General features: G+C 41.7%; 1 long non-coding RNA gene across 1 annotated transcript in view; it reads right to left on the bottom strand.

Annotated features, from left to right (window-relative positions):
* Window positions 1–4457: 4457 nt before the first annotated feature.
* Window positions 4458–23096, bottom strand: part of LOC141134655 (uncharacterized) — a 97202-nt gene continuing 78563 nt past the window's right edge. The window contains exons 2-3 of the long non-coding RNA XR_012243260.1: window positions 4795–4929; window positions 4458–4714 (exon numbers count right to left, since the gene is read on the bottom strand). This is a non-coding gene — a long non-coding RNA (uncharacterized lncRNA). The remainder of the gene's footprint in view (window positions 4715–4794; window positions 4930–23096) is intronic.

Here is a 23096-nt window from a genome sequence, read left to right as displayed (position 1 = left end):
GATGTGTTCCTCCTATACCCAGGGAATAACTCACCCCTTTCAAATTCTGCTCAGAGACCATAAGAGTACTGGGAATCTGGGTGGATGTAAAAGTCTAATATATCATCATTGGAAGATATGGGAGGTCATAGGCCGCAGACTGAAAATACCACCTACACACTACTATACACCACTATGGGATAATCCTGGTCTACAAGAATTATTAACTATTCCTGATGTTCGGTTATGGTTAAACCAGGGAGTAAGGTATCTGTCTGATGTGTACTATAATAATGTATTTAAGTCATTCCAACAACTCAAAGAGGAATTCCACCTCCCCAACTCGATGCACTTCAGGTACCTCCAGCTCCGCCACGCCCTCCAAACACAGTTTAATGCTGAATCCCCTAATGTGGAGTGTCTTGATGTTTTAAGCATTATAACTGACCAGGATTCCCGCAAGCTTATATCATTGTTCTATAACTCTTTACTCCGCCCCCCCCCGCAGTCACTCTAGCATATAATTTAAAAGAACATTGGGCCCGGGATGTGGGGGAGTTGGAGGATGATGAATGGGAGGATGCATTGAGCACTAATAAAAAAGTATCCACTAGGCTATCTGACCGAGTCACGCAATTGTACATCATACATAGGTCATATTTAACCCCCCACAGATTGGCTAAATTTAAACCCAACCAGAATCCACTATGCCCTAGATGCGATAGCCCCTTGAGCAGCTTTTTTCATCCTATATGGACGTGCCCGGTGATACAGGACTATTGGTCCCAAATAGTCAATTTTATCCACGACAAGATGGGATCGCCCCTGACGCTTTGCCCGAAGCAATGCCTATTGGGAATATTCCCTGACCCTGACTCAGATAAATTTCATAAAATATTCTTACAGGAGGTATTGTTCACGGCTCGGCTACTTATAGCAAGAAAGTGGCTACAAGCCACACCGCCAACAATCCAGGAATGGATCTCATCGGTTAACCAGGTGCTGCCATATAAAAAAGAGATATACGTGCATAGAAAATGCCCTGCTAAATATGGCAGGATTTGGGACACATGGCTGGAGAATGCAGATACATGCACGGAAATACCTAGAGACCCACTATAAGCTAATTCCTGTGTAGAGATCTCTATGAGCCTTGTATGTAAGTTAAGCGCATATCCATAGTTGCTTTATGTTCCAAGATGGCAAGATGTAATATACATGACTGGTATACACGCTGTAATTGGATCATACCGTTTTGTTGTATGCACATACTCTATAAATGCAATGTTGTAATGTGTACATCATATGTAAACTGTTCTCCTTTTTATCAAATAAAAACACCACGTTATTTGTAAAACCACAGGTAATCTTTTGTTTACCCTTTGCTCAGCATAATGTATTTTAGGGTTTAATTCTTGGTATGTGCATGCTATGTGTCCCTGGACCACCTGACGGTGTTCCTTGCATGTTGGATCTCTGTATGTGGCCAGGCTGTGTAAAGGTCTCACACATGTGCTATTGCCATACTCAGGAGTCACAGAATGTATTTTAGGGTGTCATTTTTGCTATGTAAATGCTATGTGTTGGAAATATCTTATAAACGGACAACTTTGTGTAAAAAAAAAAAAATGCGTTTTCATTTTTTTCCACATTTTCCAAAAACTTCTGGAAAAAAATGAACCTTTTAAAAGACTCATTATGCCTCATAGATTATACGTTGGGGTGTTAGCTTTCCAAAATGGGGTCATTTTGTGGACGTTTCCATTGTCCTGGTGCTCTAGGGCCTTCAAAAGTGTAATAGGTAGTCAACAAGTTAGATGGGTAATTTATGCTCCTTGAACACCTGATGATGCTCCCTGCATGTTGGGCCTCTGTATGTGGCCAGTTAGTGAAAAAGTCCCACACATGTGGTATTGTAATACTCATAAGGAATAGCCAAATGTATTTTGGGGTGTCATTTGTGGTATGAATATTCCATGTGAGAGAAATAAGCTATTAAAATTACAATTTTCTGAAAAAAATATAAAAAATAAAATAAAATCTTAATTTTCAAAGAATTGTGGGAAAAAATGACAACTTCAAATAACTCACCATGCCTCTTACTAAATACCCTGGAATGTCTTCTTTCCAAAAAGGGGTCATTTGGGGGGCATTTGTACTTTCCTGGCTTGTTAGGGTCTCAAGAAATGAGATGAGCCTCAGTACATCAGATGTGATAATTTTTTTATGATTTGCACCATAGCTTGTAGACTCTATAAATTTCACACAGACCACATAATATCCACTAATTTGGGTTATTTTTACCAAAGATATGTAGCAGTATAAATTGTGGCCAACATTTATGAAGAAAAATTGCAAATTTGCAAAATTTTATCACAGAAACGAAAAAAAGCATTTTTTTTCAAAATTTTCGGTCTTTTTTCATTTATAGCACAAAAAATAAAAAACCCAGAGGTGATCAAATACCACCAAATGAAAGCTCTATTTGTATGAAAAAAGGACAAAAAAATCATTTGGGTACAGTGTTGCATGACTGAGTAATTGTCATTCAAAGTGTGAGAAAGCTGAAAATTGGTCTGGGCAGGAGGGGGGTTTAAGTGCCCAGTAAGCAAGTGGTTAATACTCCTTCAAATAAATGTTAATACTGATTTTAGCCAAGAATGTTTGTGTCTAATCTGCTTGCAATGTTTATGTGCAAAATGACTATTTTTTTTTCTTTTTTGACTCCACAGTTTCCTTCAACGTCACAGGAATGGCAGACTGTGGCATCCCAGTTTGCCCAGCGGTGGGACTTTCCCCACTGTGGAGGGGCAATAGATGGGAAGCATGTCCACCCCCCAACTTGGGGGTCATATTATTATAACTATAAGGGGTTTAATAGTATTGTGATGTTGGCAGTGGTGTCGGCGACATATGAGTTCCTGTATGTGGACATGGGGAAGAATGGCCGGATGTTGGATGGTGGAGTCATCACCCAGACCAAATTTTACAGACGGCTCCAGAATGGTGGCTTGGGATTGCCACCTGCTGAAGAGAACGTGGAAGGACTCCCGTTCGTCTTTGTCGCTGATGAAGCATTTGGTCTGGGTGAACACCTGATGCAGCCGTTCCCGATGAGGACCCTCACCCCGGAGCAGAGGGTTTTTAACTACCGGCTGGCCAGAGGCAGAAGAGTGGTGGAAAATGCCTTTGGAGTAATGGCCAGCAGGTTCCGCCTATTCCTCACTGCATTAAACATGGCGGAATATAAAATCAATCATATCGTTATGGCATGCTGCATATTGCATAACTTTTTAAGAAAAAATGCATCGAACTACGTGGCCTCAGTTGAGACTGAGATTGGCTTATTACCGGATACAACAACCCTGACAGCTCTTGAAGCTGGCCGCCCTGGCTTGCCCCCCAAAGCCCCCCAAAGCCCCCGTGAAGTTTGGGAAAAGTATCTAGAGTACTTTGCGGGTAGGGGGGCATTGATATGCCATAAAATGTTTAACAAACATGTGAAAAATACATTTTTTATTTAAACGGAAATAATATTTACTTTGATTTACTGCATGTGTTTCTTTTAGCTAGCTACTAGGTTATCCAATGGGCTTTTCTTTTTTCCCTTTTTGTTCAATATTGCAAACGTAATTTTTTGGATACATGAGGTGACAATCTCTTCTTCAGCAAACTATTATGTTGTGGGTCTGCTACACACACACACCTTGTTTTTACCATGACTGAAATTTGTGGAGTCACGAAAATGGCCCGATTGTGGCAAATTATAAAGCACTGTGGGTGTTATTACTAAAGGAAATTCCACTTTGCACTCCAAGTGCACTGCAAAAGTGCACTTGAAAGTGTACTGAACCTGCATTTGTAGTGCAAAGTGGATTTGCCTTTAGTAAATAACCCCCATTGTCACTGTAAACACCACCTTACTACAAAAATTGCTATTGAGCATTGAAAGAAGCCACACATTACATTGTTGAGTAGAAAACATTTTACTCAAAGCACATTCACATGTGCGTTAGAAAAGGGTTTTTGAACAAACCAACATCTTTGGTGTAAAAAATTTTTTTTCTGACATTAGAAATATCCTTTTTTTGGTTAAACGGGCATGTTTCAAACCATGCAACAATACACAACTCAGGAACTTACAAAGTTCAACTTTGATAAAGTGAAGGCAAAATCAGATATTAGTATGTCCAAACCGTGTTGATATTGCCTTCATCAGATGGGGTGATGTCACCCCTGTAAAAGCCAAATTTTGAAGATGCACAGAAATTGTGATTCAAACTGGGGATTTCCCTCCTGATCCCATGCCTAATGTCAATATGTGCTAGCTCCCATCATGGGGGATCAATGGACGTGTTTTGGAGGTGCAACCCCTTCCTCTCACCTACTTGAGTTGCGAGGAAGGGGTTGCACCCACAAAACGTGTACATTGATATCCTGTGCTGGCAGATAGCACATGTTGACACACCGTGTGCATCTTCAAAAAAAATTTTTTTATTTTTAAAATACTGTAAAACTTGTTTTTAAAAGCAAAAATACATGATAAAAAGGTACAATTTTTGTGTGTTTTATATTCTGCCTAAAACATCAATGATGTTCTTCATTTTTTGTTGAACATCATTGATGTTTTCCTTTATATTTTCTAAATCACGATTGCACCCCATTATCTCCCCGATGAGAATCTGGGCACTTTCACTTGTGAAATGAGATTCTTCTTCCACAACATCCACATCACCTAAAATAAAAAAACACACCATATATTATTAATATGCAGGCATACATCTATTACCTTAAGCTGTGGTCTCAGACACTCACCTGTTGTGGTAACTATTTCGCCCACTTCATAAACCTCTCCTTCCTCCACATCCTCTGCTTGTGGTCTTGGGATTTCCCCTTCTTTAGGAAGTGGGGGGTCCCTGGTGTCCTCAGATGTCCCGAGTCTTTTCTACCCTATGTGAATAAACAAAAGGTATACTTAGCACACAGATATTTGAGGCCAGAAATAGTAATATGAAACATTGCTTGGAAGTGTCACCCAATTGTCTGTTTTGGCAGAGTTCCAAGCTGAAGAAATTTTTACTTTCTTTCTAAAGCTGGAATATTTCCCTTTTTTGTACAAGTTTCACACATGGAGACACCCCTATAGTATCCACTGGAGCACCTGTGTGAGACACCCTTAAAAGTTTGTTCTGGTGTTCCACACTAGTCCACACGGCACACATCCCCTATTTAAAAAAAAAAATTGGTAGCCCGAGGAGCACATATAATTGTGAGCGTACTAAGGTCCAGAAATCCATGAGATCAGGAGCAGCAGCAGATGACATTTATGTCCCAAGGCTGTAGTACTATGAGAGACTTCATTTTCTGGCAGACCAGACCGAAGTCAGGGAATCCCTCTCAACCCTACCTTCCACGCTTCCTTCCACCCCGGCTGAGACTTCCGACGCCCACCCTGGGCCTTCCACCCAGGAAGAAGTGGAGGAGCCCAGCTTGAGCAAGGTATAGCATTGTTCAACATATTTCTTGTCGTAAAATAAATGATGTGAAATAGATGTTATTATTGATCACTAATTGCTGATTTAATAAAGTGTTTTATATATCAATAGACTGTAGTGGCCAAAAATGTTTGGGACAAGAATGAAAAATGCTGGGGTCAGAATGGTCTTATAGTCTTTTCTATTTATTAACATTGACCCTTTTTCATACACAGGAAAGCCTTAGCCAGGAGGAGGCTGTGGAATGTGGCAGCCAGGAGGCTGGGGAATGTGGCAGCCAGGAGGTGGCGGGGGTAAGTGGCAGCCAGGAGGTGGCCGGGCCCAGTAGGAGCCTCACAGAATCGCAGGTCCCTCCCCTCCGCCTTCCAACCAAAAGGGCCAGTAAGGGAAGTAACGTGGAGGAGGCAGCATTTAGGCTGATTTGGAGGCTAATGAGGCCATCAAAGCCAACCCCACTCTCCAAGAGGCCTTTGACTGCATACAAAATGCAGCAAATGGAGGAGGGCCAACGCCTCTTGTGTGAGGAACTTATGGTGATCCCCCAAAATAAGAGGTTGAGGGGCCAACTCACAACTAAAAACACACCTGTGTGAGTTGGACCAGCCTCCTCCTCCTCCTCCACCTCCTGCCACACCTCCAACACCACAGCCACAGCCTGGAAGGAAGCGTGTAAGGAAGACAAAAAAAGTGATGACCTGGGTTCAGTCTGATCTGCCAAAAGATGCAGGCTGTGGTATCACCACAGCCTGGGGACATAGATGACATCTGCTGCTGTTCCTGATCTCTTGGAGTCCTGGACCGGATTGTGCTCACTATTATATGGACTCCTCAGGCCACCAATTTTGGCTGGCAAATAGTTGATGTGTGCCCTAGGGTACAAAGGCTTCGCAAATTTCAGCAGTTTCTCCAGCGTTGCCTCTTTATTTTTGTTATGACCCAGAATAAATGGTTATTTTTTTTTTTCAGAAATACTTGCCTATGTGTTTTACTTCAAAAAGGACAGTTTGTTTGTGAGTAGGCAGGTACATTTCCAAAATACAATGTCAAATTAACAAGGGACACCAACCTCCATGAGATTGAAAAATACAAGATCATAATGGCGTTGTGGTAACCTAACAAAAGGTATAAGTGCGCTACAATTAACTTCCTATTCAAATATAATGATAAACTATATCATACAAATGTTGCCGTGAATTAAAAACAAAATTATTAGGTGAACCACATGCCAAATTAATAATTAAAATCATTAAAATCCATAGCTGCCTTCATATGGTAAAAAAACACCCAGATAAATATCAGAAGAAAATAAAAGAAGAAAATAAAAAGCAAGTTGATTGATGTATCCAAATCCTCAGAAATAACGACAAGTGTTCTATATATGTTCAAAGAAAAACCTGACACGCAAAAGGAGAAAAAATATTATGGAGATCACTATAAAAAAAAAAAAAAAAAGGAGATCTTGAGAAATATATATAAACAAAAATTAGAAACATTATTATGGAGATCTGACGAAAAAAAAAATAATATGATTCAGGAGATCACGAGAAATAATAAAGAAATCAGTTTGTTAGAACTCTGTGTGAATGTGAGCAGCTAAACAACTTCATTATTCTAGCATTCTAAAGAAGAAGAGAATGCACTGCATTAAATTAAAAATTGCGGCGTGACGAATGTGCTATCTCCATTACGAACGCTAGTTTTACCAGACCGAGCGCTTCCGTCTCGTAATTTATTCTGAGCATTTGTGCATCGGAATTGTCTACGCACGATCAGAATTTACAAGGATTTTGTTGTCGCAAAATTTGAGATCCAGATCTCAAATTTTGTGTGTCCGAAATTCCGATGGAAAAAGTCCAATGGAGCCTACACATGGTTGGAATTTCCGACAACAAGCTCCGATCGCACATTTGCCGTCGGAAAGTCCGACCATGTGTACGGGGCATTTAAGTGAAGGGAATCGGGTACAGGTCATTTTTGATTCAGGACCTTTGTTGCCAAAAACAATACTACATAGCCTTCTTCTAATACTAACCTTAACCTTTAAAATTTACAATGACCTTAACAGGCACTAAAAGTATCAGCATTAAATTCATGCAGTATCGTGCCACACTCTACTTGCTGTACATCAATTTCATGATAAGGATATAGGAGGCTGTGAAAGGGTTGTGCGGCTATCTCTTATGATGGCTGATCACAGAAAGAAAAAGCAAGAATTGTGGTGTGTGGGTTTGGGAAGTGTTATAATAAAAACTGCAGAAGGTGCCTTTAGCTATGGCTGATGTACACACTGAAAACTGATGCATGTTAAGTGCTTTATTTCTTAACCACAAGGTGGCACTGGTGTTAAGTACCATGAGGAACAAGCTGTTATGGTTAGCCATACCCTTGACCTAGGATGGCCGCAGTTACCTGTTTAAGCAAAGAGTTATTTATGTAGCATAACCTTATACTTCATAAACACTGCCATAAAATGTCAGGAGGGTGCTTTACACAGTCTGCATTTTTTTTTTATATTGAGGGACACCGCTTACATACATATTTATGGTAAGTGTGTTACAGTGAAATATCCCATGTGCATCAAATACATTTATATTTTATTTACAAACTATGGAAAAATATGAGTGGATAAATGTTTATGTTTTACTAAAGGCAAATAGACTGTTGACTTTACAAGGGAAATTTTACTTTACAAGGGAATTTCCCATAGTTTATTGAACTAGGCAAAGCTTTGCTGACATCATCCAGTCGAGTGCAAGCAAAAATACATTTTTTCAAACTTTCTTTGCATGGCATTGGGTATTCTTTACCAAGTGAATTTTAACTTAATTCACTAAGCTAAGTGAAAATTCTCTTGCAGAGTGAACTGCCTATGTGCCTTTAGTAAATAAAACCCCATTAGGTCTATTGCTTGGCATTCCTGCCCGTTCCTGGATTTTTAAATAATAAGCAACGAGGTCACTGATGATATGAAAAATGTAGTAACTGATAGCAACCAGATTTTACCTTGTAAAGTGGCTTCAACAATCAAAGATGGCAGCTAACTGGTCGCTGGGCATTACTGAGCTTTACATGTTACATCTTATTTTATTGAATAAGCACAGTCACCCAAAAGTGGTATTGCATAGATGGAGTCTATGACTCGAGTAACACACTGGTTTCTAATATATCCAAGACCCCCCCTCCCCCGCCATAGTTTCTGGTTCTGTTCTCATCCACTGAGGAGGTTAAAGCAGAGGCATCCCCTTCTTTCTTTTGATATTTGCTGTGTACAAATAAGTTTCCTCTAATAATGGTTATTATAGGTCTGGATGGCTGCTGTTTCATTCATGCCAGATATCACTGTCAGTGCTGAACATCCAGCACTGTGACTGGGAACTGTGGGTTTTGTACAATAAGTGGATCCTGTCATTTACCCTACTTTTCCACTCCCCTTGTTCATTCACAGAATGCATTGTATTCTGTGAACAGTATACAAAGCGTTTTGTGAATGGACAAAGGGAGAGGAGAGGCAGGTAAACAATAGAATCTCCCCTTGTCCATTCACTGAACACCTTGTATAGTATGAACAGTGGGTCTCATACAGTGAATCCTGTCCATCACCTGACAATCATCTCATCTAGTCCATTTACAAAATCTCCATTCACAAAGGCGTTCTGTGAATGGACAAGGAGAGAGAGGAAACGAAAGGTAAATAACAGGACTACTTCACTGTATGAGACCCATGGCCCACAAGACGTGTAAATAGACAAGAGGAGTTTCTGTAGTTTACCCACCTCTCATCCCTCCTTGACCATTCACAAAGCGCCTTGTGTACTGTTAAGGGAATAAAAACGCATTCTGTGAATGGATACGGGGGGAGAAAAGGCAGGGTGATCTGACCAGATCATAAAATAAAGCAGAGGTGAGGTGCTACTACCTAATAAAATGAGAACGTTTTAGAGCTACCTGGGTATGGAAAGGCAGTCGCACAGCTGCAATGGCAATCATGAAAAGAGATGGTCTGCAACTCCTTGCTTGTTCTTTAAAATCTTCAGAATTTATTGGTTCTCCATAAAAGGCACAATTACTGGACAGCAAATGCAAATGTAAATGCGTTTCAGCCTTGTGGTAGTGAACAAGGCCCACAAGGCCGAAACGCATTTACATTTGCTGTCTGATATTGTGTCTTTTATGGAGAACCAATAAATTCTGAAGATTTTAAAGAACAAGCAAGGAGTTGCAGACTATCTCTTTTCATAACTGACTGGATCCCCTTACTGTACGAGGGCCACAGGTCTCGGCACTGACAGCATCCAACATGATTGAAATTAAGATTATTACCTTACACAGCAGACACCCGGACCTATGAGAACCATCATTAAAGGTACACAACTAAAGTCATAGAAAAGTTTCCTGGAGTTCCACTTTAAGGTGTTCCCATTCCTTTAAAGTGCTCCCGCAATGTGTTCTCAGAGGGCTGTAAGGAACCTATGGTGATTAACTTTCCACCATCAGCAAGCAACTGAAATACGAAGTTTGTGTGTCTGATTTTACAGGAAAATTTCTCTTCACACTGCTTGAAATTAAATTTTAGTGAGGCACTTTCTAAAACTCTTGCAAACTTAAAGTGATTGTAAATGAAAAATATAGACTGAGTATTCCTGAGTTTCCCCAACCAGGCAGACACAGGAATGTAGGGGGATTGCCAATAGAAATAATAAATAAGATACATATATTTAAAAAAATAATTTTATTAATCCATAGAAACCACTATATAAAAGCTTTTTAAAACATGTGTACAAGTTCTGCCAAATATGTCATATAATCCACAGAACCCAAAGAGGTGATGGGATCAGAGAGTTTCGCCCTAATGAGGGCTTCTTCAGGATACACTTGAGGTTCATATAATGAATTTACCTAATGAACAAACAATGTATAATTAATACATGTGGAATTATCAGAAATCTTCAGTATACATCACAGATAAAAATAAACAAAACAACAAATAACATAAAAAAAATAGAAAACACCTTCATACATGCATAAAGAAGAAAGTGGGGGGGAAGGGATCGAAGAAACGGGGATGACCCTGATAATGGTTGAGTGGATGGACAGAATGGGTGGAAAAAAGACAAACGTATATGAGCCCAGAAGCCCCCTGAACACTCACCCCAAAGAGGTGAATCTAGCCGAAAATTAATGCAGAGGTAGGTCTGTCATAGATATATCTCAAAAGGCTCATAGCACCTATACAAAAGAAGGGAGTAAACAACCGCTACTCAGTATAATGCATGTATATCTGTATATAAAACATATCTATGAATCGAAAAAAGAAGAGAGAGAGAGAGAAAAAAAATATGACAAAAATAAAAAAATGGAAATGATGAAAAGTAGACGATAAGGACTACAGTAAACATAGTCAGCTTACCAGAAACCAAATCATATAGATCAGGGGTCCCCAACCTGCGGCCTGTTTGAAGCCGGGCCGCGAAGGCTGCACCGTCTGACGTGCGGCGGCGGGGCAAGCAGAGAGAATACATCAACTCTCACCGCCCTCATCACCACAATACCCCCCTCACAGCGGTGCCGCTACACTGTTAGAGATGAGGTGAGTGAGCAGAAAGATGAGATCATCTCTCACTGGGCACACGCCCAGCTGAGGGAGCTACATGTGAGTAATGAGTTTAAGGCTCTGTTTCCACTACTGCGACTTGTCATGCAACTTTGGACACATAAATTTAACTTTGGACACATGATTTCAATGGCAAATGTTCCCATCTATGCGACTTTGAAAAGGTGCCTGTACTACTTTGATGCAACTTTGATCCAGAGTGTAAAGTTGGATCAAAGCTGCACTCTAAATTGCACAGCTTTGGAGTTGCAGTAGTGGAAACGTAGCCTAAGGCTTTGAAGTGTGACTTTGATGCAACTTTACATCCTCTGGATAAAAGTCGCATCAAAGCAGGTACCTTTTCAAAGTCGCTGATTTTCAAAGTCACATAGATGGGAACGGGTGCCATTGAAATCAATGGGCTGTGACTTGTCATGTAACTTTATTTGTCCAAAGTCGCATGATAAGTCACACTGGTGGAAACAGAGCCTTAGTGTGGTTGATCATTGTAGACTATGAGCTGAGACCCCAGAGCACTTCCAGCTACACTGACACCCCCCCCCCGCCCCGCCCAGCTCCCTTCTCCAGGGCACAGTAATACTGCATATGTGCTCTGCACCTCCCATCCCTCCTCGTGTGTGGGTGGAGCTTTTTATTTCTTAATTTTCTCATGAATTAGGATGTACAATGAGAGAACACTGGTCAGGGACCTATGATTAGCTCCTCCCATCCTCTATATGCCCATTGGCTACACAGGAACAGTGTCCCTCCCAGGAAGTGATGTCACTAGCTTTCAGTAACCACACCTACTGGCTGATTTTAGTCTCAGAAGGAAGTAGAATTGAAGTCATGTGACAGCACTGGATTCTGCAAAATAAAGGTAGAAAAACTGGGATTTGTTTTCATTTTTAGACATAAGGCTGAACTTAGCTCACAATAATGATTGCAGGGTGAGAATTTAAGTCTTAGGGTGGACTTCCACTTTAACCTTTGGCATGGTCCGAACCAGCCCCCCGGCGCTACAAGGGTGTTGACTGCTCGTTCAGTCTAGTGGTGCAGGGGTGATACTTACCTTATTCCTTGCTCCAGCAGGGTCCCTCCAGTGGTGCAACAGGTTGTCCAAAGCTTCCTCTCTTAGGCGCTCTGGGCCACGGTCACACTTCTGCCTCTTCCACATACAACGCAGGGTTAAAAGTCCTGCATTGTACGTGATGACGCTGAGGGAACCCATGGCCTGATGAACCAAGGTACTGAAGGAGAGCCCTGGAGCCAGACAGAGTTGGGGGTAAGGTAAGTAATGCAGCTTCTTCAGCTTCCCCTAGACCAGGGGTGTCCAATCTGTTACCCAAAAGGCTACATACAGCCCCAGACGGCTATGAATGTGGCCCAACACAAAATTGTAAACTTGCTTAAAAATTTGGAGGTTTTTTTTTTAATGCGTTTACACTTGATAGTTGTCTGCTTACTGGACTTTTATAAGTTTTAACTCCCCAAAGAAAAATCTCCTACTCTTCACAATCACCGCTTATTCATGTCATCAGTTTTCGGCAGCACCTATATTTGAGAGCAAGATTTTCATGGATGAAGCACACAAAGGGAAAAATTAGAACCAAAATATCTGATGAGCACCTCGAGATTTCATTGAGAATTGCTGCTACATACATACATCGAACCAGATATTGATGTGTTAGTTTATTAAAAACATTGTAAAATATTGCACTAGTTTTATGTTGCCATCCTTTACTTTTATAATAAAAAATATTACAAAAATGATGAAGTTATATTACTCAGGTCTATTATCTATATCAGTGATTGCTAAAGCGGAGCTCCACCATCCCCCCGCCATATTTTGCACTTTTAGGGGGGAGCGGGTATCTAGTTTTGACAGGTACCTGCTCCCACTTCCAAGGAAGATCGACATACGACATATCCAGCCCCTTCTCCTGCCCCTGCTGCCTTCTGGGACCTGTGTGTTTCCCAGGAGATGGCAGGACAATTCAGAATGCGCAATAGGAAACCGGCTGTGAAGCCTGAAGGCCAGTTTCCTTGACTTGCAATGCCATACTTAATGGGACACACACAGAAATGAAAACCTGACTGAGATTTTAATCATTCTATCTAAACCAGTGGTTCTCAACTCCTGTCCTCAGGACCCACTAACAGGCCAGATTTTAAGTATTACCTTGGGGAGATGCAGGCTAGAATACTGTAATCACTGAGCAGCAAATTATATCACCTGTGATGTATTTCAGTTATCTTGCAAACCTGGCCTGTTAGTGGCCCCCGAGGACAGGAGTTGAGAACCACTGATCTAAACCCACCAAAAAAAGTTTTGGCTGGCGTGTCAAAAAAGTGTAAAGAAGCAATTCTTTGTGGTTATTTTGTGGGAGTGTAGAAAGCAATGGGTATGATGTTTTCATTGCACATGCTAACTTCCACTTTACTGTAAATGGTACACTTGCTTTTGTCATTTTTTTAATATGAATCATTGCTTAAGAAACCACAATGTTTACGTGACACCGGCAACAGTAAAGAAAGCAAAGAAAGGAAACTGAAAACTAAACGAGTAAATAACCAACATGAAAAAGTCCCTCTTTTTTCCCGAGTAGCATGTAAAGAAAAGACAAGTGACATTCCTGAGATAAGATGTGTGTGCTCAGCTGACTCCCCCGTAAATAATGCTAAGTCATCAGAGCCTGAGGCCCTGAGACTAAGACATAGACACACATCTACCAGGACAACCTGATAAAACATTCGTTTTTTTTATAAAATCAATGCTTACAATATTTTCTCATGCCCACCCTACTTTTACCCATCCACAGCCCTTTACATTACAAAAATGATCTTTCAAGAGAGGTTTTCCACTGATCTGAATCCATTGTCTTTGTCCCTTGCTGGCTATTCTTTTGAGAATGCAGACCAGTAATCCCTCACTTGAGTCCCAGCCTGCTGCCAACCGCTCTTGATACTGCTCCTTGCCATAGCATCATCATGCCTCTGGAATCTTGTGGAACCTATCATTGATCAGCCAATAAAAAGTGTCAACATCACCAATGGAACCCCAAGAAAGACCCTCAACTCTGCCATGGGGACAAGAGAAGACTCAGGACCCAGTACCTTAAGGCTGGCCATACACTATACAATTTTCTTATTGAATTTCCTTTAGATTTACCTTCAACTATGTAGTGCAAGGGCCTGCCTGATTGCATACAAATTGAAAGGGCTTAGGTTTTACCTCATATTATATGGTTTTGGTAAATCTAAAGGAAAGTTGAACAAGAAAATTGTATAATGTATGGCCAGCGTAAGTCAGTGGTCATCAACCCTGTCCTCAGGGCCCACTAACAGGCCAGGTTTGCAAGAAAACTGAAATACATCACAGGTGAGATAATTTGCTGCTCAGTGATTGCAGTATTCTAGTCTGCATCTCCCCAAGGTAATACATAAAACCTGGCCTATGAGTGGGCCTTGAGGACAGGGTTGATGACCACTGCCTTAAGTAACCACTGATTTAGGGGGAATTCAGTATAGTGTTTTTACATGACTACAGTGATTACCTAGAGGGAGTAGGGTGGCGCTGGGGGTGACTTTTCTCCTGAATGCCACCCAAGTCCCCTTTCTGTTTGTAAGTGTGGTATCAGATGACTTCAATGTGAGCCACTGAGGATGGAAATATGGTAGCTGAATGTCACTTATGTTTTTTCTAAGGTGCAGGCTACAGAGCTTGACTACTCAACATGAGATAAAGGGGAGTCATACTGCAGGAGAGATTACGTTATTGCTAGCGAAGGAGTTAGCATTAATTAAGATAAATAATAAAGTGAATTAGGGTTGTTTTAGGGGCTGTTATCACCATTTAGCAGGTCATAAAGGACCTGATCTTCACAAGAACAGAGGAGCGTTGTTGGCAAAAGTTGGGTTGTTGATAGCTAATCATGAACTTTAGTTATTCCTGTATATATACGGTCTCGTCACACGTTTGACTAAGATACTAGAGAGAGAGTGGTGATATACATGGAATAGACCAATTTGTAAGTTTTGATATAGATATAAAAGATAAAATGTATTGTAAGAGATTAAAAAAGTTTAAAAATTATATAAGAAATGAATGAATGTGATATTGTTTAAAGCAGTGGTCATCCTCTAAACTGCATCCCCTGAAATCCCCAGGATGCAACATATAGTACTTGGTATATGAAATGTTACATAATATTGTGAAAGACTGCTGAGATACTACAGGCAATGGTCCAAGGGCATGGACACACTACAGGTTTGGTTGGAGAATAGAGATATGCTGCAGGAGACAACTAAAGACTGGTGACAGGTTACATGAGACTGCTAGAAATCATTGTCATTACAGCACTTTTATAACACATGCTCACACTTCAATTACCAGCTGCCGGGGATTGAAAGCCGTACAATAGGTTTTGAAGGTTCGCATATGGCCCTTTGATGGGCACCAAGGGTTTTAAGAGTCTGTTGAGATTTACTCTGTTATTGTTTGTTAAGAAATAGACTTTGACCCTTAAAATAGGTTAACAAAATAAAGCCTCTATATTCTGCTCATTAATAGTACACTATGGAGGAGATTTACTAAAACTGGTGCATACAGAATCTGGTGCAGCTGTGCATAGTAACCAATCACCTTCTATGTTTTATTGTGAAAGCATAATTGAACAAGCTAGAAGCGGATTGGTTACTATGCACAGCTGCACCAGATTCTGTGTGCACCAGTTTCAGTAAATCTCCCCACTATGTATCTACTGTATGATATTAATATGTATATTCTATATTTATGATGAATTTAAAGTGGGAGTAAACTCCCTTGGTTGATTTTTACCTATAGGTAAGCCTATAATAAGGCTTACCTATAGGTGCAGTAAATATCTCCTAAACATGCACTGTTTAGTAGATATCTACTTTAGAAGCAGCCAGTGACGTCACCTGTGCATGCGCTCTGAATGAAACGGCATACCCATGCCGTTCCTTCAGAGCCCTGTGCCATAAACAGTGAAGTCATCATGACTCAGCCATTCATACCACTGAAGCCCGCTGAGAGGGTTCTATTGTTGAGGGAGCAGTCTATTGTAGCTGGCTGCTGGAGGGTCTAGTAATGCTGTCTGCGGGGAGATCTGTTGTTGCTGCCGGGGGTCTATAGATGCTGGGGGGGGGGTATTTTGTTGCGGGTGGTCCATTGTTGCTGGGGAGATCTATTGTTGCTGGGGGGGGGGGTTATTGTTGTTGGCTGCAGGGGATCTATTTATCTATTTGACTGCTTTTCTTGTTATCATTAACAAGTTCCATACAAATTACTTAGTACCACAAATGTTATTTGGTTCTGTTTCCCCTAAAAAGGGCAGTAGAGGGAGGTGGGTAGGAACGGTGCTCAGAGATAGGCAGGGGCAGAGCAAAGGCGTAACTCCAAAAGGGGGAGTTCCTGCACCTATTCTCTGACAAAAAAAGGCTTGGGCAGTTATACTGTTACAAAAATATGTCTGTAGTTTTTAGGCCTCATACACACAGGCAGATTGGCCCATCAATGTCCCCATGAAATCCCAGCATTTTGGGAGTGCGGGAGGCACAGTTACAGCAGCCTGTCATAATGTATAACAGGCTAAAACATGCGCCTGCTGGACACTTCTCACATTTAAGGCTGTATACCTCAGAAATTATGCATTCAGGGTATATGTCCCTGAATGCACATGGCTTTAAACATGAGTACCACTCAGTACAGTGTCCAGCCACCACGTATTTCAGCCTGGTGCATGGGTTGGCAACTGTGCCATACAGATGTGCAACAGCTATGCATCGAACAGTGACTGTTGGATGCATAGCCTCGCTAGAAACCAGCGCTGAAGCTCTGGTGACTACTGCAACTGTACTTCCCTTTCATTCAGTAAAGCCACTTTTCGTTTACAATCATTTTTATTTGCAGATTTCAGATGATACATACAAATCAGTTCCGAACAGTTGAAAAAAAATATCCAACTTAATCAGTCAACAATAACATTCAAAATAGTAAAAAGGTCTATAAAGTAACGTTACTTCTACACCCCGATGATAGTAATATTTCTACTACTCATCAGTGGCGGCTGGTGCTCCTTTTTGGGGGGCGGCAAACAATACAACCCGCACGTCGCTCGCTCATCCGCCCACAAGCCCCGTACTAGGTCGCGGGCAGCTTCGGATCCTTCCTGCGTCTCGTCTCCTCCTCCTCCTCAGCTGCTTCACAGCAGCTTCCCCTGAGTCTCCTCCTCCTCCTCAGCGGCCAATACGATCGCCTCTCCCCCTTCGGCCAATCAGGTCTCAGAATCCAGAAGATAATAGCGAATATTAATTCGCTATTCACACAACTGGGTGGGCAGAGCACTGCGCCCCGAGCCCACCCTTTTTGAAGCCAATTAGAGCCCCCAGCTCTAATCATGTGCTTCGAAAAAAAAAAAAGGCCATTGGAATCCATGCGTCCGGCGTCCTGCATGTAGATTAGGGGCCGGGCGCATTGGATTAGGGGGCGGCGCCCCTGAGCCCCATATGGACCAGTCGCCACTGCTACTCATCAGATTATTTCCCAGATAGCTAGACCGGGGGTGCAAAACTCCAAGGAGGATAAGAATTGAAAGAAAGGAGGAAAAAGGAGTAGGTAGAGTATGCAAAGGAAAAGCTTAATTCCAAGAATCCAGGAGAACCCTAAAAGTTCCCCGTAAGATAGGTGACCCAGGGTTCCCATGTCTTTTCAAACTGGGATATTTTATCATTTGGTGAGGTCTTTTTTATGTAATACTCATTCACAATGGCATACAATTTTGGTGCAAGTGAATGACAATGTTACCATGTATAGAGTGGAAATGATTGCAGCAGATATCGGTGTGGAAGAAACTTGACTTTCCTATTGATGGCACAGATGTATGTCAAAACCTAGTGCTACAGCCTATCAGGAAATTGCTTCACATTGTTCCTCTGGCTAGCCGATATGTAGGGCACTTAAAGCAAACCTTCAGTCTTTTTCTTACTAATAAGTAACACTTTAGTGGACTATATAGAAGTCACTAAAAGTGCCTATGCACATCTGTAGTTTTCTATGTATCACAAGATCTATTATACAAATACCAGCTTCAAATAGACCACTTTGTCCTCCCCACCCCATTTTATTTGCTTTGCTATTGACTCATTATGTGATGGGTAGTATTATTGAACATTGTAAGTGGGGATAGAGTGTAGCGTTTTCACAGAGCGAATCACATGTACTGACTTTCTAAACCAGGCAACGTTTATTACCGGAGAGACGGTAGTATAAAGAGTATTTACAGCAGTAAGGCACGTAGTTTCACTCCAAGCATGGAGGCACAGATACACAGCACAGTCACTTCTGATATAAGCGGTAATTGTATTCGTCAGTACTATAGGCACTTTCCACTGACTCACATAGTATAAACCCAAGCAGAAGGTGCGTATCTGTAGAGGCTGATATTCACACACATTACCCGGTACAACAGTATTCCTTCAGCAGATGGACATAGGCATCTGATCCGCTTGTCCTTCCCTCACAGCGAGGAGACCGGATTTATTATCCACAATAGGGAGTCTTTCATCCGACCAGGATTGCTGATACAGGACTCCGGAGGAACCCTGAGCTATCCCTCACAGTCTGGAACACTCTCTCTATCTTCTCCTAACTCTCCCTGACAAGAGGGTTCTCTATCCCTGTCTATGCACACAGGTGAACTGAACTAAACTAAACGTGGCTGGGCTTTCTTATATAAAGTATCCACCCAAAAATGACCGACCAAATCACCCGAGATTTGCTTGTCCTATCAGAACACCAGGCTTCTCCAAAATGGTGCTGGCCAAACAGTCTGAACATATGTACACATAAACATATCAAATAGGCTGAAAAGCGAGACTATACACTTGCTAACCCACTACCTCTTGCAGCCAACTAGGCTGCCCTGCACTACAACTGCCTACATATGCAGCACCACGTTAGAGGCCCCCCCCCCCCCGTCACGTCACAGTTCCACCATTACACCAGAGTACCCCCATCACATCAGAAGCCCCCCATCAGAGTCTCACCATAGCATTAAACATCACGATAACCTGTGCGTTACTAGGCACCGAAGTGTGAATCCAGGTTTAAAGATTCAGGAATTACAGGAATTTATAAATCTGACAAATCTATGTGTGTAAATTTGGACAAAGAATCTATGATTTGCCAAAGAGCATTGACCGGATTTGCAAGTAGATTTGCTCACCTTTAGCTGTAATATTTTTATTATTTCTAGTCTCCATGGTTACAGAACACACATAAATATATACATTAGCACCTGCTGACGTTCCTATACTGTCCTTGTGTGACTGACCAGAGATTAGACGTCTCACCCCATACGCCCGCTGTCATGTGATTTAGCAAATGTTAGAAAAACAGCAGGCTGCTGGGGTACATGGAAGATAAGAATTGTCATTTGGTGACATGCCTTGGCTTGTCAGAGGACTGTACATGTGAACAGATGATACCCTGCACGTCCTCAGCCTGCCTTTATAGGAAATCTCCATTATGAGGTGAGAGCAGCCTTGTGTCAATTCCTCATACTGCTGCTATTTACAAGAACACTTCTCTTTGTGCCACAATCATATGAAAGATTTTACTATATAACAAATTTTATTATATACAGTACATATGACTAATCAGCTTAATAAAAATGATCTTATCATTGTCAGTTAATGTTTAAAAAAAACCTTCTTTGTATAATTTATATACACTATATTACCAAAAGTATTGGGACACCTGCCTTTACACGCACATGAACATGAACATTAATGGCATCCCAGTCTCAGTCCATAGTGTTCAATATTGAGTTGGTCCACCCTTTGCAGCTATACCAGCTTCAACTCTTCTGGGAAGGCTGTCCACAAGGTTTAGGAGTGTGTCTATGGGTATGTTTGACCATTCTTCCAGAAGCGTATTTGTGAGGTCAGGCACTGATGTTGGATGAAAAGGCCTGACTCGCAGTCTCCGCTCTAATTCATCCCAAAGGTGTTCTATCAGGTTGAGGTCAGGACTCTGTGTAGGCAGGTCAGGTTCCTCCACTCCAAACTTTATGCACCCTGCTTTGTGCACTGGTGCTCAATGATGTTGGAACAGGAAGGGGCCATCCCCAAACTGTTTCCATAAAGTTGGGAGCATGAAATTGTCCAAAATGTCTTGGTATGCTGACGCCTTAAGAGTTTCCTTCACTGGAACTAAGGGGCCAAGCCCAACCCCTGAAAAACAACCCCACACCATAATCCCCCCTCCACCAAATGATTTGGACCAGTGCACAAAGCAAGGTCCATAAAGACATGGATGAGCAAGTTTGGGGTGGAGGAACTTGACTGGACTACACAGAGATAGAACACCTTTGGGATGAATTAGAGTGGAGACTGTGAGCCAGGCCTTCAAGTCCACATCAGTGCCTGACCTCACAAATGTGCTTCTGGAAGAATGGTCAAACATTCCCATAGACACACTCCTAAACCTTGTGGACAGCCTTTCCAGAAGCGTTGAAGCTGTTATAGCTGCAATGGGTTGGCCAAATCAATATTGAACACCTCTGGACAAAGACTGGGATGCCATTAAAATTCATGTGCGTGTAAAGGCAGGTGTCCCAATACTTTTGGTAATATAGTGTATGTACTTGGAGCTGGCCATAGTTTGGTTGATGGCACACAGGCAATTATGCCGCTAGTTACAAATGAGCATCCGGATCACTGAAAAGGTCGCCCTATGGTGTTCCTATGAAATCACTTCCTCTGTAGTCATATGCAGAGAGATGTTGCCCTGTTGCTACTGAATATCGATCGCTAGCAATGGAGTGACAACTTGCTGCCATAGCTACAGACAGAACAATTCCATAGGGGAAAAATAGGCAGCCTCTTAGCAATTGACAAATTTTCAGCAACAGGAACTTTAGTGGCAGAGTTGCCCGTGTGTCATCAGCCTTACACCTCACATAGTTGTGTATTACTGCCTATTTCTCTTGATTCAGGTCACAAGTCTGAGCCACTGAAATTAATATACTCTCTTTGGGCTCATTGTAGTATTACTGCCCTCCAATTGCCCACAAAAACACAGAAATGCAGTCACTCAGGGCTGTACATATGCTGCAGGAAAAATTCAACATGTCGCATTTATCAGGCAGTACCACCTCGAATGCAACCCATTCAAGTGAATGGGGCCGTGCCATGACCACCTGCAATGCATGCGGTTGCAGCGCCGTGTGTCAGCATTTGGGCAGACTGGTTTGAGATGATAGAAAGGCAACAGCAACTCAAATAACCACTCGTTACAACCAAGGTAAGCAGAATACCATCTCTGAACAACACACATCGAACCTTGAAGCAGATGGGCTACAGCAGCAGAAGACCACACCGGGTGCCACTCCTGTCAGCTAAGAACAGGAAACTGAGGCTACAATTTGCACAGGCTCACCAAAATTGAACAATAGAAGATTGGAAAAACTTTGCCTGGTCTGATGAGTCTCCATTTCAGCTGTGACATTCAGATAGTAGGGTCAGAATTTGGCATAAACACCATGGAAGCATGGATCCATCCTGGCTTGTATCAATAGTTCAGGCTGATTACGGTGGGGGGATATTATCTTGGCACACTTTGTGCCCCTTAGTACCAATTGAGCATCGTTTAAACACCACGGCCTACTCCAATGGCCTCCACAGTCACCAGATCTCAATCCAATAGCTAGAACATCTTTGGGATGTGGTGGAATGGAAGATTCCCATCATGGATGTGCAGCCGACAAATCTGCAGCAACTGCGTGATGCTATAATGTCAATATGGACCAATATCTCTGAGGAAAGTTTACAACACCTTGTTTAATCTATGCCACAAAGAATTAAGGCAGTTCAGAAAGCAAAAGGGGATCCAACCCGGTACTAGAAAGGTGTACCTAATAAAGTGGCCAGTGAGTGTATAGCACCAACAGTTTTCACAGTGCTTTCCAATATAAAGGATAGAGGGAGAGGGCACAGTTACAATACAACAAAATACAAGAGGGTTAAGATGGCCCTGCTCATAAGAGCTTACAGTCTAATAGTTTCAAACGCATTTCTTCTTTCCATGCCCTGCTACAGATATGCAAATTTAGACTTTTTATTAGATGTTAGAAGCAAAGCCAGAATTTCTACATCCAAGCACCCCCTCTTCCCGACTGCTGACATATGCAAAGAAGAGTGAACCATTACAAGTTCTACCATTACAGGTAGGACAAAGGTCCCTTTGATATATATGGACTGTACGGCTGGGGAGGAATGTTTCCAACATCTTGTTGAATCTATGCCATAAAGAATTAAGGCATTTCTGAAAGCAAAAGGGGATCCAAAATGGTACTAGCAAGATGTACCTAATAAAGTGGTCAGTGAGGGTATATACACAGGTATATGTACATAGCTCCCAACTGTCCCCGATTTTGAGGGACTGTCCCTGATTTTGAGCAATGTCCCTCTGTCCCTCATTCGTCCCTCATTTTAGTCTGATCTATAAAGATGTATATTTTCTTGTGAAAAAAATAAAAATAAAGATGTATACAAAATGCACTTTTTATCTATCTAAAAATGTTTCCCAGCACTAAACCTTTCATCTGATTTCTAAATTGCTGCATTTGTAAATTCCAAAAGCCAATATAAAGGAATAGTAGTGGTAAAAAAAGCACTTGTGGGTTTAACTAATCTTGTTTTTTTGTACAATTCTCCTTTAAGGGGGCGTGGCCAGGGGTGTGTCCTATGCCTGCATACTTTTTCTGATAAATGTCCCTCATTGCCATCTCAAAAAGTTGGGAGGTATGTTTGTGCACAATTCCACCAGGACTCCTATCCTATTCTCTTATTTACCTACATGTTTAGTGCAATATCCTATTTGGGGAGGGTCATTTCTCATGACCCCTCTCACAAGAGGGCTAAACCCTGGGGTTCCCAATATATTCGTTGGTACTTGTTCACACCTGAGTGTAGCGTCACTTGAATCGAAATCCGTCTCTTGAAAA

Source organism: Aquarana catesbeiana, linkage group LG03 (genome assembly GCF_042186555.1).
Source record: "Aquarana catesbeiana isolate 2022-GZ linkage group LG03, ASM4218655v1, whole genome shotgun sequence".
Taxonomy (NCBI): domain Eukaryota; kingdom Metazoa; phylum Chordata; class Amphibia; order Anura; family Ranidae; genus Aquarana; species Aquarana catesbeiana.
The sequence above is the reverse complement of the archived record's forward strand: the minus strand, read 5'-3'. Positions and strand labels throughout refer to the sequence as shown.